Source organism: Physella acuta, unplaced genomic scaffold (assembly GCF_028476545.2).
Source record: "Physella acuta isolate Inbredline_101_S28 unplaced genomic scaffold, ASM2847654v3 ptg000241l, whole genome shotgun sequence".
Taxonomy (NCBI): domain Eukaryota; kingdom Metazoa; phylum Mollusca; class Gastropoda; family Physidae; genus Physella; species Physella acuta.
The window spans coordinates 366,750-379,674 of NW_026731760.1; the positions used below are offsets into that span (position 1 = coordinate 366,750).

The 12,925-nt window shown below is 42.6% G+C and overlaps 1 protein-coding gene across 1 annotated transcript in view; it reads left to right on the forward strand.

Moving 5' to 3' along the window:
- Positions 1-1,421: 1,421 nt before the first annotated feature.
- Positions 1,422-12,925, forward strand: part of LOC131938300 (uncharacterized) — a 43,994-nt gene continuing 32,490 nt past the window's right edge. Inside the window, exon 1 of the mRNA XM_059296293.1 lies at positions 1,422-1,635. The gene's annotated coding sequence lies outside the window, so the exon portion shown is untranslated. The remainder of the gene's footprint in view (positions 1,636-12,925) is intronic.

Below are 12,925 nucleotides of genomic sequence, written 5' to 3' on the forward strand. Positions count from 1 at the left end.
CTGTCGTCGACACAAACCTATAGGTGGTCCAGTTTAACCGTCAGAACCTACATGAGCTTTGTAGATTAAATATGTCAATCTTTTTCTTTTTTTTTTAACTTTTTATTTTACATTTACCTTGAATAACTCAACGTCAACTCTGTAGGAAATAATTTCTTTAATTAGCTTGATTACACCAAGGTTTAAAGGGCGACAACTGGAACTCCCCGAAGTGTCGGCTAATAATATTCCCCTTGCATGCAGGCTCAAGTAATAGAATTGTTCCCCTTTGAAATTAGCCTCATTTAAAAACAACTCGGCCTGGATTTATAAATTACTCCCTTTAAGTGGAAAAATAAACAAACTTTCAAAACTTCTCTTTCAGTTAGAATTTAATCTATGTAGCCTTAAATTTTGATCTTCCTTACAGCTTATTTTAAACGGCTAATTAGCTAATAATGTTCACATTTAAACGGTGAAATTGTGGGGCTGCATACGGTATTTTTGTTTTGTGCTAAGTTATTGCTTGCTCTATACTATACTCGATAGTCTATGAGATATTTACCTGAGATAAAGTAAAGATAGTCTGTGGTTGACCGTATATGTAAGACACTGCGGTAGTTAGAGTTTGTTGGATATGTCCCTGAGTGCATCAAATTGTATGATAAAAAAATGAGGAACAATTTATCTTTAATGTAATTGTACTTTTGACAGAAGTCAGAATCCACACACTGCGCGGTAGGATCATCACACATTAAAGCGTCAGACCCCCCCCCCTCACACACACTTATGGTGTCTAGACATCCACACATTATGACGTCAGAACCCACACATTATATGGTAGGACCACCGCACATTATGAGCAAACAATTTGAGGAAGGAGGGCTATGTTATATACAGTTATATGGGGCTCTTGTATGAGAATGTGTATGTCTGAGTGGACCTAGCTTTGAACAAGTGCTATACCTAACGACCATCCTGTCACATCGCATGCATATGTGTGTGTGTGCGCGTGTGTGTGTGTGTGTGTGCGTGTGTGTGTGTGTGTGTGTGTGTGTTTATATTTCTGTTATTACAAAATTTGACTCACTTTTTTTTTTAAACACTATGCTAACTTTCACTTTAAAAAAAATCTGTAGACAAAACAGCAACTTTCGATAAACTTTCAAGGCTAAAAAAAATGCTAAGTTTTAAAATCATGTCTTGTGGGGTAGGGTTGAGATACCATTGTCACTCCACAAAGCAAGGCGGGTATTATCTGCGCTCACTCCAAAATATTGGACTCTAATCCAATGATTGGACTGCCCTTGAGAATTTCTTACCTCCCTTCTCGCTCAGTGACGTGAGGCCACGTGACGGCGCGAGACGCAGACAGAAGAAGCTCGCGCGGTGAACGGTGTTGTTTGTGGCTGGATATATATTTACATACACATACCCTCTCGGGGCAGGAGAGAGAAATATCATTAGGAGATTAGTGCAAGGGGAGGAAATCACGAATTTCGGGCTTACGTCCCCTTAGAATACAACAACGTTGTCATTGATTTCGTCAAACGGTGCAGACAGCGACAAAGGGAGTTAATCGAATCGCTGTTGTTCGACAAAGGATTATCTGCGGACTTTCTGGGCAAGATTCTGGAATTTAAAATTCTCTGACAGGTTTGATGCATTTATTTTATTAAGAAAACATTGTCTATTTAATCAGGGTAAACTATATTTAAATATATAACTGACAACTCATTCAATAAATTTTAACCATCTTATTAAAGAAAGCAGAAAGAAAGAAATTCCCGTAGATTCTAACATAACTTTTAGTGCAAAAACAGCAAACATAATGTAGTTTTTAAAACAAAACAAAAAATAAATAAAAAAAAAACGTACCAAAATTATCATTACATAAAACGTTAAGCTTGTAGTGGTAAAGTATGGTACATGTTTAATCCTCCTGGTATCAGCTATTGTTCCTCCTTGGTTTTAATAGACGCATTAAGGAGATTCTTCCCCGTCACAGTTAAGTAGTACGTGTCATCACGTTAAGCGCCATAAATAGCCCGTTGACCCCAACTTCAGCCTGCTCTTCTAGACTTGCTTCCATAGCCTTTTGTCCAGTTAAGAACAAACTACAAGGCAGCTGATGTTTGAAATATTTAGAGTTATCTCTCCTGGATGGGTTGTCCTCACCTAGTGGGTCCTGTCTGTTTGGGGATCCGAACTCGGGACTTTGGGAATTAGTAGTCATACGCTCTAGCTTTCGCATACTATTCTAGAACAGCTACCACTCTACTGGGGGTGGTAGTGTAAGTGTAATGTGTACAAGTGGTATTTCACCGAGAAAATAATTGAAGAATGTATCATAAAGTCAGACCTAGACCAGTTACAAGACAAACACTTTACACTGGGGATGGGGTGGGGCTCTAGATTAAAACCTGCGCGCTAACTACTCAACCACATCCCTTTTACGCCCTTCCTTTGATATTTTCTGCAGCGGGATTCGACCCCAGGCTCAACAAATGTTTATACTTACAGACAACAGACTTAGATAACATACTCTACACACTTCTTATCTTTCTCTCATAACTTTCTTCTTCCTTTGTTTTAGCATACAAATTTTAATTGCAAGTTACGAACTTTTATTGAATTATAACAAAACTCAGATTAATTTATAAAACTAACGGCTTCATTTAACTCACTAGTGATAAATTTTCTCACAAATTAGACTTTAAATAAAATTAACCATTTTTTTCTAAATTAATAAAATGCAATTAAAAATATAGTTTATTTCCTTATCCAACGGTTAAATATTTTTTGAGACCGGATGTGTTGTGCCGTCCCAGCTTTTTATTTCCTCCACACTGAAAGGTTATCTTTATTATTAAGCTCAGGTAACTCTGGTTTCTACTCGAGGGCAGATAACTTGACTGCAGACATAACATTCATAAATATTTCCCAGTTCCATTTCAATGCTCTATAATCCAGGGCAGATGGCGACATTTAAATTAAAACTTTAACGCGGTTTAACCGTTGTAACGGTGAGTAGGCGAAATGAACTAGTGGTGGGTAGGTTTTAACACTGCAGCATACCTGAATAAATGGTGGGTAGGTTTTAACACTGCAGCATACTAGTGTAAATGGTGGGTAGGTTTTAACACTGCAGCATACCTGAATAAATGGTGGGTAGGTTTTAACACCGGAGCATACCTGAATAAATGGTGGGTAGGTTTTAACACTGAAGCATACCTGAATAAATGGTGGGTAGGATTTAACACTGCAGCATACCTGAATAAATGGTGTGTAGGTTTTAACACTGCAGCATACCTGAGTAAATGGTGGGTAGGTTTTAACACTGCAGCATACCAGAGAAAATGGTGGGTAGGTTTTAACACTGCAGCATACCAGAGAAAATGGTGGGTAGGTTTTAACACTGCAGCATACCAGAGAAAATGGTGGGTAGGTTTTAACACTGCAGCATACTAGTGTAAATGGTGGGTAGGTTTTAACACTGCAGCATACTAGCGTAAATGGTGGGTAGGTTTTAACACTGCACCATACTAGTGTAAATGGTGGGTAGGTTTTAACACTGAGTATAATAGAGTAAATGGTGGGTAGGTTTTAACACTGGAGCATATCAGAGAAAATGGTGGGTAGGTTTTAACACTGCAGCATACCTGAATAAATGGTGGGTAGGTTTTAACACTGGAGCATACCTGAGTAAATGGTGGGTAGGTTTTAACACTGCAGCATATCAGAGTAAATGGTGGGTAGGTTTTAATACTGAGCATAATAGAGTAAATGGTAGGTAGGTTTTAACACTGAGCATAATAGATTAAATGGTAGATAGGTTTTAACACAGAGTATAATAGATTAAATGGTGGGTAGGTTTTAATACTGGAGCATATCAGAGTAAATGGTGGGTAGGTTTTAACACTGGAGCATACCTGAATAAATGGTGGGTAGGTTTTAATACTGGAGCATATCAGAGTAAATGGTGGGTAGGTTTTAACACTGGAGCATACCTGAATAAATGGTGGGTAGGTTTTAACACTGGAGCATACCAGAGAAAATGGTGGGTAGGTTTTAACACTGGAGCATACCAGAGAAAATGGTGGGTAGGTTTTAACACTGATAAGGAGATACAAAAAGGAAATTTTACTAAAATCACTCTTTTGAAATTTGAATTTACACAACCTTGTACGTTAGCTATAACACACTTTTACAGCCCATTTAATCTGTATATAGTAATGCATATATATATATATATATATATATATATATATATATATATATATATATATATATATATATATACATATATATATATTTAAAAATCCCAAGCTTATTTCCCCCTGTAAGTAGCATTTTTTTCTATAAATAAAAAAGTAGTTTAAATTTACGTGAGAGATCATGACCTCTTAGCAGGTTCCAGGGGGATAATCGAACTCAGTGAACCCCTCTCGTTAGAGTTATCTAACTTTGGCGCTATCAGATGTTTAGCAACATATTTTAACTCTCTGAATTTTAAAAAATTGTTGGCCCGTTTTTATACAACTATATGTTGTATGCTTTCTGGTAAAAAAAAAAATTTTGTAAAAGTAAAAAAAAAACATTTATTTTGAAAACTGCACATGAAACATTAGCAACAATGTGTAATTTGATGGGAAGTGTTAGTGGGATTGTGTTCTAAATTAAACTGTACAATACTTGTCTGCTTATTTGTACGTATTTTACTAGCAGCTTAGTCAAATAATATTGCGCGAATTGTCATCATTCCCCTTGAGAGGCAACTCCGATACGGATGTGGTTAGTTTACTTGATTTATGTTAATTGTGGCAGTGGATTCTGTTCTAGCCTGCATCTAGACATGGTCAAAATAATCTCCTGGAGTTTGTCTCTATTGCGACTGAGGCTCCCTCTGAAGCTAACACTCCTTACACACACACACACACATCACCATTCACCACACACCATACACACATACATCACACACATCACATACACACACATCACACATCATCCCACACATACATACACACGAAACACACACACACCACACATACACACACACAACACATGTGTAGTACTGTCATCAACTTTTCCATCCCTTCTCGGCATCTATTCCAAAATTACCCCCCCCCCCCCCATGACACCTACATCATCACTTCCCCGATATCACTCCCCCGTCCCCTCCACACATACAACATACGTGTATACAACATCTGACATACAAACTGTATGTATTCAACCTTCCACGGTCTTATCAGTTTATCAGCTTGGCCGTCTCCAACATGGCACACTGATAAGTCGAATGTTGAAACCTTGGGATATCTGTACACACCCCACCCCGGTACTGGCCACCCCAGGACGTATCTACCCCAAGTCGCGTGTTGAAACCTTGGGATATCTGTACACACCCCACCCCGGTACTGGCCACCCCAGGACGTATCTACCCCAAGACGCGTGTTGAAACCTTGGGATATCTGTACACACCCCACCCCGGTACTGGCCACCCCAGGACGTATCTACCCCAAGTCGCACGTCGAAACCTTGGGGTATCTGTATACACCCCACCCCGGTACTGGCCACCCCCGGTATTGGCCACCCCCGGACCTATCTACACCCTGTACTAGCCACCCCCGGTACTAGCCACCCTCGGTACTGGCCACCCCCGGTACTGGCCAACCCCGGTACTGGCCACCCCCGGTACTGGCCACCCCCGGTACTGGCCACCCCCGGTACTGGCCACCCCCGGACCTATCTACACCCTGTACTACCCACCCCCGGTACTGGCCACCCCCGGTACTGGCCACCCCCGGTACTGGCCACCCCCGGTACTGGCCACCCCCGGTACTGGCCACCCCCGGTACTGGCCAACCCCGGTACTGGCCACCCCCGGTACTGGCCACCCCCGGTACTGGCCACCCCCGGTACTGGCCACCCCCGGACCTATCTACACCCTGTACTACCCACCCCCGGTACTGGCCACCCCCGGTACTGGCCACCCCCGGTACTGGCCACCCCCGGACCTATCTACACCCTGTACTACCCAACCCCGGTACTGGCCACCCCCGGTACTGGCCACCCCCGGTACTGGCCACCCCCGGACCTATCTACACCCTGTACTACCCACCCCCGGTACTGGCCACCCCCGGTACTGGCCACGCCCGGTACTGGCCACCCCCGGTACTGGCCACCCCAGGTACTGGCCACCCCCGGTACTGGCCACCCCCGGTACTGGCCACCCCCGGTACTGGCCACCCCCGGTACTGGCCACCCCCGGACCTATCTACACCCTGTACTAGCCACCCCCGGTACTGGGCACCCCCGGTACTGGCCACCCCCGGTACTGGCCAACCCCGGTACTGGCCACCCCCGGTACTGGCCACCCCCGGTACTGGCCACCCCCGGTACTGGCCACCCCCGGACCTATCTACACCCTGTACTACCCACCCCCGGTACTGGCCACCCCCGGTACTGGCCACCCCCGGTACTGGCCACCCCCGGACCTATCTACCCCAGGTCATAGCCAACCCAGGTCCTTACAACACCCTGTCCTTCATTCAGTAAGTTGCCACCGTCAGCCCACAGTTAGGCCACGTACTGGCCTAACTAAGGCTTAGGTCAGTCCGATGGACATTAAGCTGACCTAACCCAAGGTTTAGGGTCAGTTGGCTGGACATTGTCCACCTAAAATGTCATCACCCCATCAGCTCCTATCAAGTATCCTCTAATAGATGTTTTATCGATTAGTATGATGATCCAGCGGTCCCTAAACATATGTCATCCTACCACATTATGATTTGACTTACCAGAAACAATGGTAGAAGGGTGACTGATATAGAGGCATTTACAAGTGTGTCCAATATAGCGGTTATTACAAGAGTGTCTGATTTGATGTAGCAGCGAAGACGCCAGTTAATAACAGATGAAAAACAAAAGTGAACATGACATTTTTGACAAGTAAGTTGATGTCACATTCAGAACTTTTAACTGGATAATTTCGCTTCCGAATTGCAAAAAGTTCTACTTAGAAGGTTCACATCAACCGCAGAAATTCTACTTTATTAGTTCCCATCTACTTTACGATTCCTCCTTGAAATGTTGACATCTTACAAGGTTTGCTTGAAATATTGACATCTTTCCAATGTTGCTCGAAATGTTGACATCTTTAAAATTCCTCTTGAAAAAAAATTCCCATCTCTAGGTTTGCTTGAAAAGTTGACATCTATTTGACCACTGTCAGTGTGAGTGATGTTATATTCCCAAGCCAGCAAGAACAAATAGAGACCAAAGTTCTATCCTGACCTAGTTCCACCAGCTCCGCCATAGTTTTTGTTACGTCACCAGCCCCACGTTCAATGACGCGTTATACTCACGCTTGCTTTGATCTCCCCCTAGATCTTCCACGCTAGCCAAAGTGGCAAGGTTTTACTGCGCAACTTCCGAGAGATTTTTTTTAATAAGACAATGTTTGTGAAAGAAAATAAAACGTAAGGAAAAACTTTTTTTTTTAAGCTAGCGGCTGTGTTTATTTCTTCGTGATAGAATTTTTTAAAAACCTGATTTGATAAATGAAAAGAAAACAAATTTAGATTTAGTGTTATGGCGATTTGACATTATGATGGAATAACCTTTTTTTTTACTCTTGTGGGCGTGTCAAGCACAGTGTGTCGATTAAATAGTTTGCCTGTGTAGTTTAGAGTTCAGGAATTTTGTGTTTACATGGGAAGGCTGTTGTTTGCGGAAATGTTGTCTCAATATGGCTGAACTGGGATGAAGTAATTGATGAGTTTTTGTTGTGTTTGTAGGTTTGTATGAGTGTCTTGTGATCTGTTTGTAAGCATGTAGTAGGGATATTGTTTGGAAATATATCGTACTGTTTATATGTTTTGTGGGATAAATATATATATATATATATATATATATATATATATATATATATATATATATATATATATATATATATATATATATATATATATATATATATATATATATATATATATATATATATATATGGATTCTATGTAGGCTACTGTTTGTTAAAAGATTTGTTTGCAGGCTAGGCTAATCGGGCTAAAACTTGGCTGAAGTAGTTTGAGGACGTACGATTGTATTGGGGTTAGAGCCGCATCATCTGTGTCACGTGTCTCGCTTTAAGCTCCTGGTCATGTAGTATTTAAGCTCGCACATAAACAGAAAAGTAGCGAGGGGGGGGCAGGGGTAACTATTTCCCCGGGCGCCGACCCTAGGTGGGGGGGGGGGCGCCAAAATGGGTTGGAGAAACAAAAATTAAAAAATCATTTTAGCACCAGTTTTGCATTATAAATATAAAAAATATATATATATGGGGGGGGAGGAGGGGGCGCCAAACTGAAAGTTTGTCCCCGGGTGCCTGGAAGGGTCGCTGCGCCTCTGCAAATTAAAACCATATTTTTTCAGAGATTTTTCAATTCTGAAAGTGCAGTAGCGAGTGTAGAAAAGGATCAACATCTGCTAGTTCATGAACCCACTACTTAACACCCGTGTGTGTGCATGGTGTATACAACATAACGCGGCATCACGGCTTCAAGACACTTGGTGTAGTTTGTTGGACCGGATCAGTTCTTGTCATGTGGATTTAGTGCATGTTGTGTTTTTAGTGTTTCATTACAACCACCGTTCTAGCATCGCATCGATATTTTATTATCACCATAGTGACGCCGTATTGACTTTATAGAGACACCTTATTGACACCATAGTGACGCCGTATTGACTTTATAGAGACAACTTATTATCACCATAGTGACACCTTATTGACACCATAGTGACACCTAATTGACTTTATAGAGACACCTTATTATCACCATAGTGACACCTTATTGACACCATAGTGACACCTTATTGACTTTATAGAGACACCTTATTATCACCATAGTGACACCTTATTGACACCATAGTGACACCTTATTGACTTTATAGAGACACCTTATCTTCACCATAGTGACACCTTATTGACACCATAGTGACACCTTATTGTCACCATAGTGACGCCTTATCGACACCATAATCACCACATTAAAACCATGTTGAAAACTGTGTAAATATTTGCTTTGACCAGAGACGAATTTAGGGCTCGGTTTAAAGTTTGATTTACATTTAGATCGACGACCATGAACGTGTTAGGGCTTAGGTTTGTTTCTCGCTCTTTGTGCGACTAGGCGATACAGATATAAGGTATGAAGTCAGCCACTACCCTGTATATGTACGCTAAAGTAGCACGAGTTTAACGAGAGAAATATTTCCGCCATCTTGGTGAACCTTTTTTATTGTGTAATGAGGTAATGTAGCCTTGATAGAGAGAGAGACACATAAATGGGTAGAAAAACTAAACTAGCTACATTTAAGTGCTACGAAAACATTTAAGTGCTATGAAAATAAGTCGAGTATTTTAAAGACAGCTTTTAAAACATTAATAATTCAGGGGCTTTAAATATGTCGTGCACTTCAGTGTAAAAACAATTCCTGTTAAAAGGATTTTTCCCCATTGATTTTTAGATCATTTTTACGTGTAGGATAGCTTTATAAAAGTGGTATAAAAGGAAACTAGGTCTAAAAGTAGACTACATGATGTGTATTTATTAAAAGACAGACCACATTGCTGATAATGTCAGGACCGTTCAATAAAAATGTCTTGACTAACACGCATATCATATTTCTCACTTTTAATCAGACCAGACTTGAAGAGGGGTATTCAAATTACATTTTTAAATGTGTAATAAAATAAAACATCTCACTTACTTTAATAAAAATGTAAGTGGTTTTTAATGTATACTGTTTGAAACAAAATTCAACTGGATCTACCTATGTCGATTATTGTCTCGGATATCAACGAAAACCGAAGAAGTAGATGTATTTCAGTGTATAAACTATTTTCATGTAACGTCATCGTCTTATTGTTTCAGCTCTGTGTTCTCTGTCCTTATGCTAACACTACCAGTGTTTCTTTCAGACTGTTTTTCTCCGGGAGGAGCACGAGAAACTTTCGATGGGGGGGGGGGGGGGGTGACTAAATATTTCCGCGAAGCGGATACGAGTAAAAGTAAATATTTTCATGATATAAATTCTATTACGTTCTTACACTGTACACTACAGCAGTGAGACACACCAACACACGTGAGACACACCAACACAAATGTAGGCTATTTAACCCACCTCTAATCCCAGACACACCAACACACGTGAAACACACCAACACACGTGAGACTTACCAACACACGTGAGACACACCAACACACGTGAAACACACCAACACACGTGAGACTTACCAACACACGTGAGACACACCAACACACGTGAAACACACCAACACACGTGAGACACACCAACACACGTGAGACACACCAACACAAATGTAGGCTATTTAACCCACCTCTAATCCCAGACACACCAACACACGTGAAACACACCAACACACGTGAGACTTACCAACACACGTGAGACACACCAACACACGTGAAACACACCAACACACGTGAAACACACCAACACACGTGAGACTTACCAACACACGTGAGACACACCAACACACGTGAGACACAATAACACACGTGAGACACACCAACACACGTGAAACACACCAACACACGTGAGACTTACCAACACACGTGAGACACACCAACACACGTGAAACACACCAACACACGTGAGACACACCAACACACGTGAGACACACCAACACCAGTGAGACACACCAACACACGTGAGACACACCAACACACGTGAGACACACCAACACACGTGAAACACACCAACACACGTGAGACACACCAACACAAATGCAGGCCATTTAACCCGCCTCTTATCACAGACACACCAACACGTGAGACACACCAACACGTGAGACACACCAACACACGTGAGACACACCAACACCAGTGAGACACACCAACACACGTGAGACACACCAACACACGTGAGACACACTAACACCAGTGAGACACAACAACACACGTGAGACACACCAACACGTGAGACACACCAACACAAATGTAGGCCATTAAACCCGCCTCTTATCACAGACAGACCAACACACGTGAGACACACCAACACACGTGAGACACACCAACACCAGTGAGACACAACAACACACGTGAGACACACCAACACGTGAGACACACCAACACGTGAGACACACCAACACACGTGAGACACACCAACACACGTGAGACACACCAACACCAGTGAGACACACCAACACGTGAGACACACCAACACCAGTGAGACACACCAACACGTGAGACACACCAACACGTGAGACACACCAACACGTGAGACACACCAACACACGTGAGACACACCAACACCAGTGAGACACACCAACACGTGAGACACACCAACACGTGAGACACACCAACACGTGAGACACACCAACACACGTGAGACACGCCAACACACGTGAGACACACCAACACCAGTGAGACACACCAACACGTGAGACACACCAACACCAGTGAGACACACCAACACGTGAGACACACCAACACGTGAGACACACCAACACGTGAGACACACCAACACGTGAGACACACCAACACATGTGAGACACACCAACACCAGTAAGACACATCAACACAAATGGATGGCATTTAACCCACATCTATTCTCATCAAGCTATTTTTGATAGCAGACATTCTGGGAAAACAAGGATAATGAAAATTATAAACAGGATCGTCCAACATTTTACAATACAACACCTCTTCCTCGTGAAATAAAATATAACAAAGTTATAAACCAATCACTACCCAATTCGTGGCGTCAAACATGTAGGCTACTCAATTCTAGTAAGATACATCTAATCTGTTTAGAGTCTTTATATCTGTGTATTGTTTACATCCTATCCTTTTAATTTCTCCATCAGCCTAGTCACGTGGTTACAATAAAAACACACTCTGTGGTTTTTTAAACGAGATTTCCTCTATAGAGCACGTGGGTGTGTCTGTCATTTCTATGGCGCGGCTCTGTCCGCGTGATCGCTTCTTACGTCATGCGCGCATGAGCTGATTGTTGTCAGGTGTGGGGGAGAGTTGTCATGTGTGGGGAGGTTTTTGTCATGTGTGGGGAGGTTGTTGTCATGTGTGGGGAGGTTGTTATCATGTGTGGGGAGGTTGTTAGGTGTGGGGGGGTTGTTGTCATGTGTGGGGAGGTTGTTGTCATGTGTGGGGAGGTTGTTAACATGTGTGGGGAGGTTGTTGTCATGTGTGGGGAGGTTGTTGTCATGTGTGGGAGGCTGTTGTCAGATGTGGGGAGGTTGTTGTCATGTGTGGGGAGATTGTTATCATGTGTGGGGAGGTTGTTGTCATGTGTGGGGAGGTTGTTGTCATGTGTGGGGAGGTTGTTGTCATGTGTGGGGAGATTGTTATCATGTGTGGGGAGGTTGTTAACATGTGTGGGGAGGTTGTTGTCATGTGTGGGGAGGTTGTTGTCATGTGTGGGGAGGTTGTTGTCATGTGTGGGGAGATTGTTATCATGTGTGGGGAGGTTGTTAACATGTGTGGGGAGGTTGTTGTCATTTGTGCGGAGGTTGTTGTCATGTGTGGGGAGGTTGTTAACATGTGTGGGAGGCTGTTGTCAGATGTGGGGAGGTTGTTGTCATGTGTGGGGAGGTTGTTAACATGTGTGGGGAGGTTGTTGTCATGTGTGGGGAGGTTGTTATCATGTGTTGGTAGGTTGTTGTCATGTGTTGGGAGATTGTTAACATGTGTGGGAGGCTGTTGTCAGATGTGGGGAGGTTGTTGTCATGTGTGGGGAGGTTGTTGTCATGTGTGGGAGGCTGTTGTCAGATGTGGGGAGGTTGTTGTCATGTGTGAGGAGGTTGTTAACATGTGTGGGGAGGTTGTTGTCATGTGTGGGGAGGTTGTTGTCATGTGTGGGGAGATTGTTATCATGTGTGGGGAGATTGTTGTCATGTGTGGGG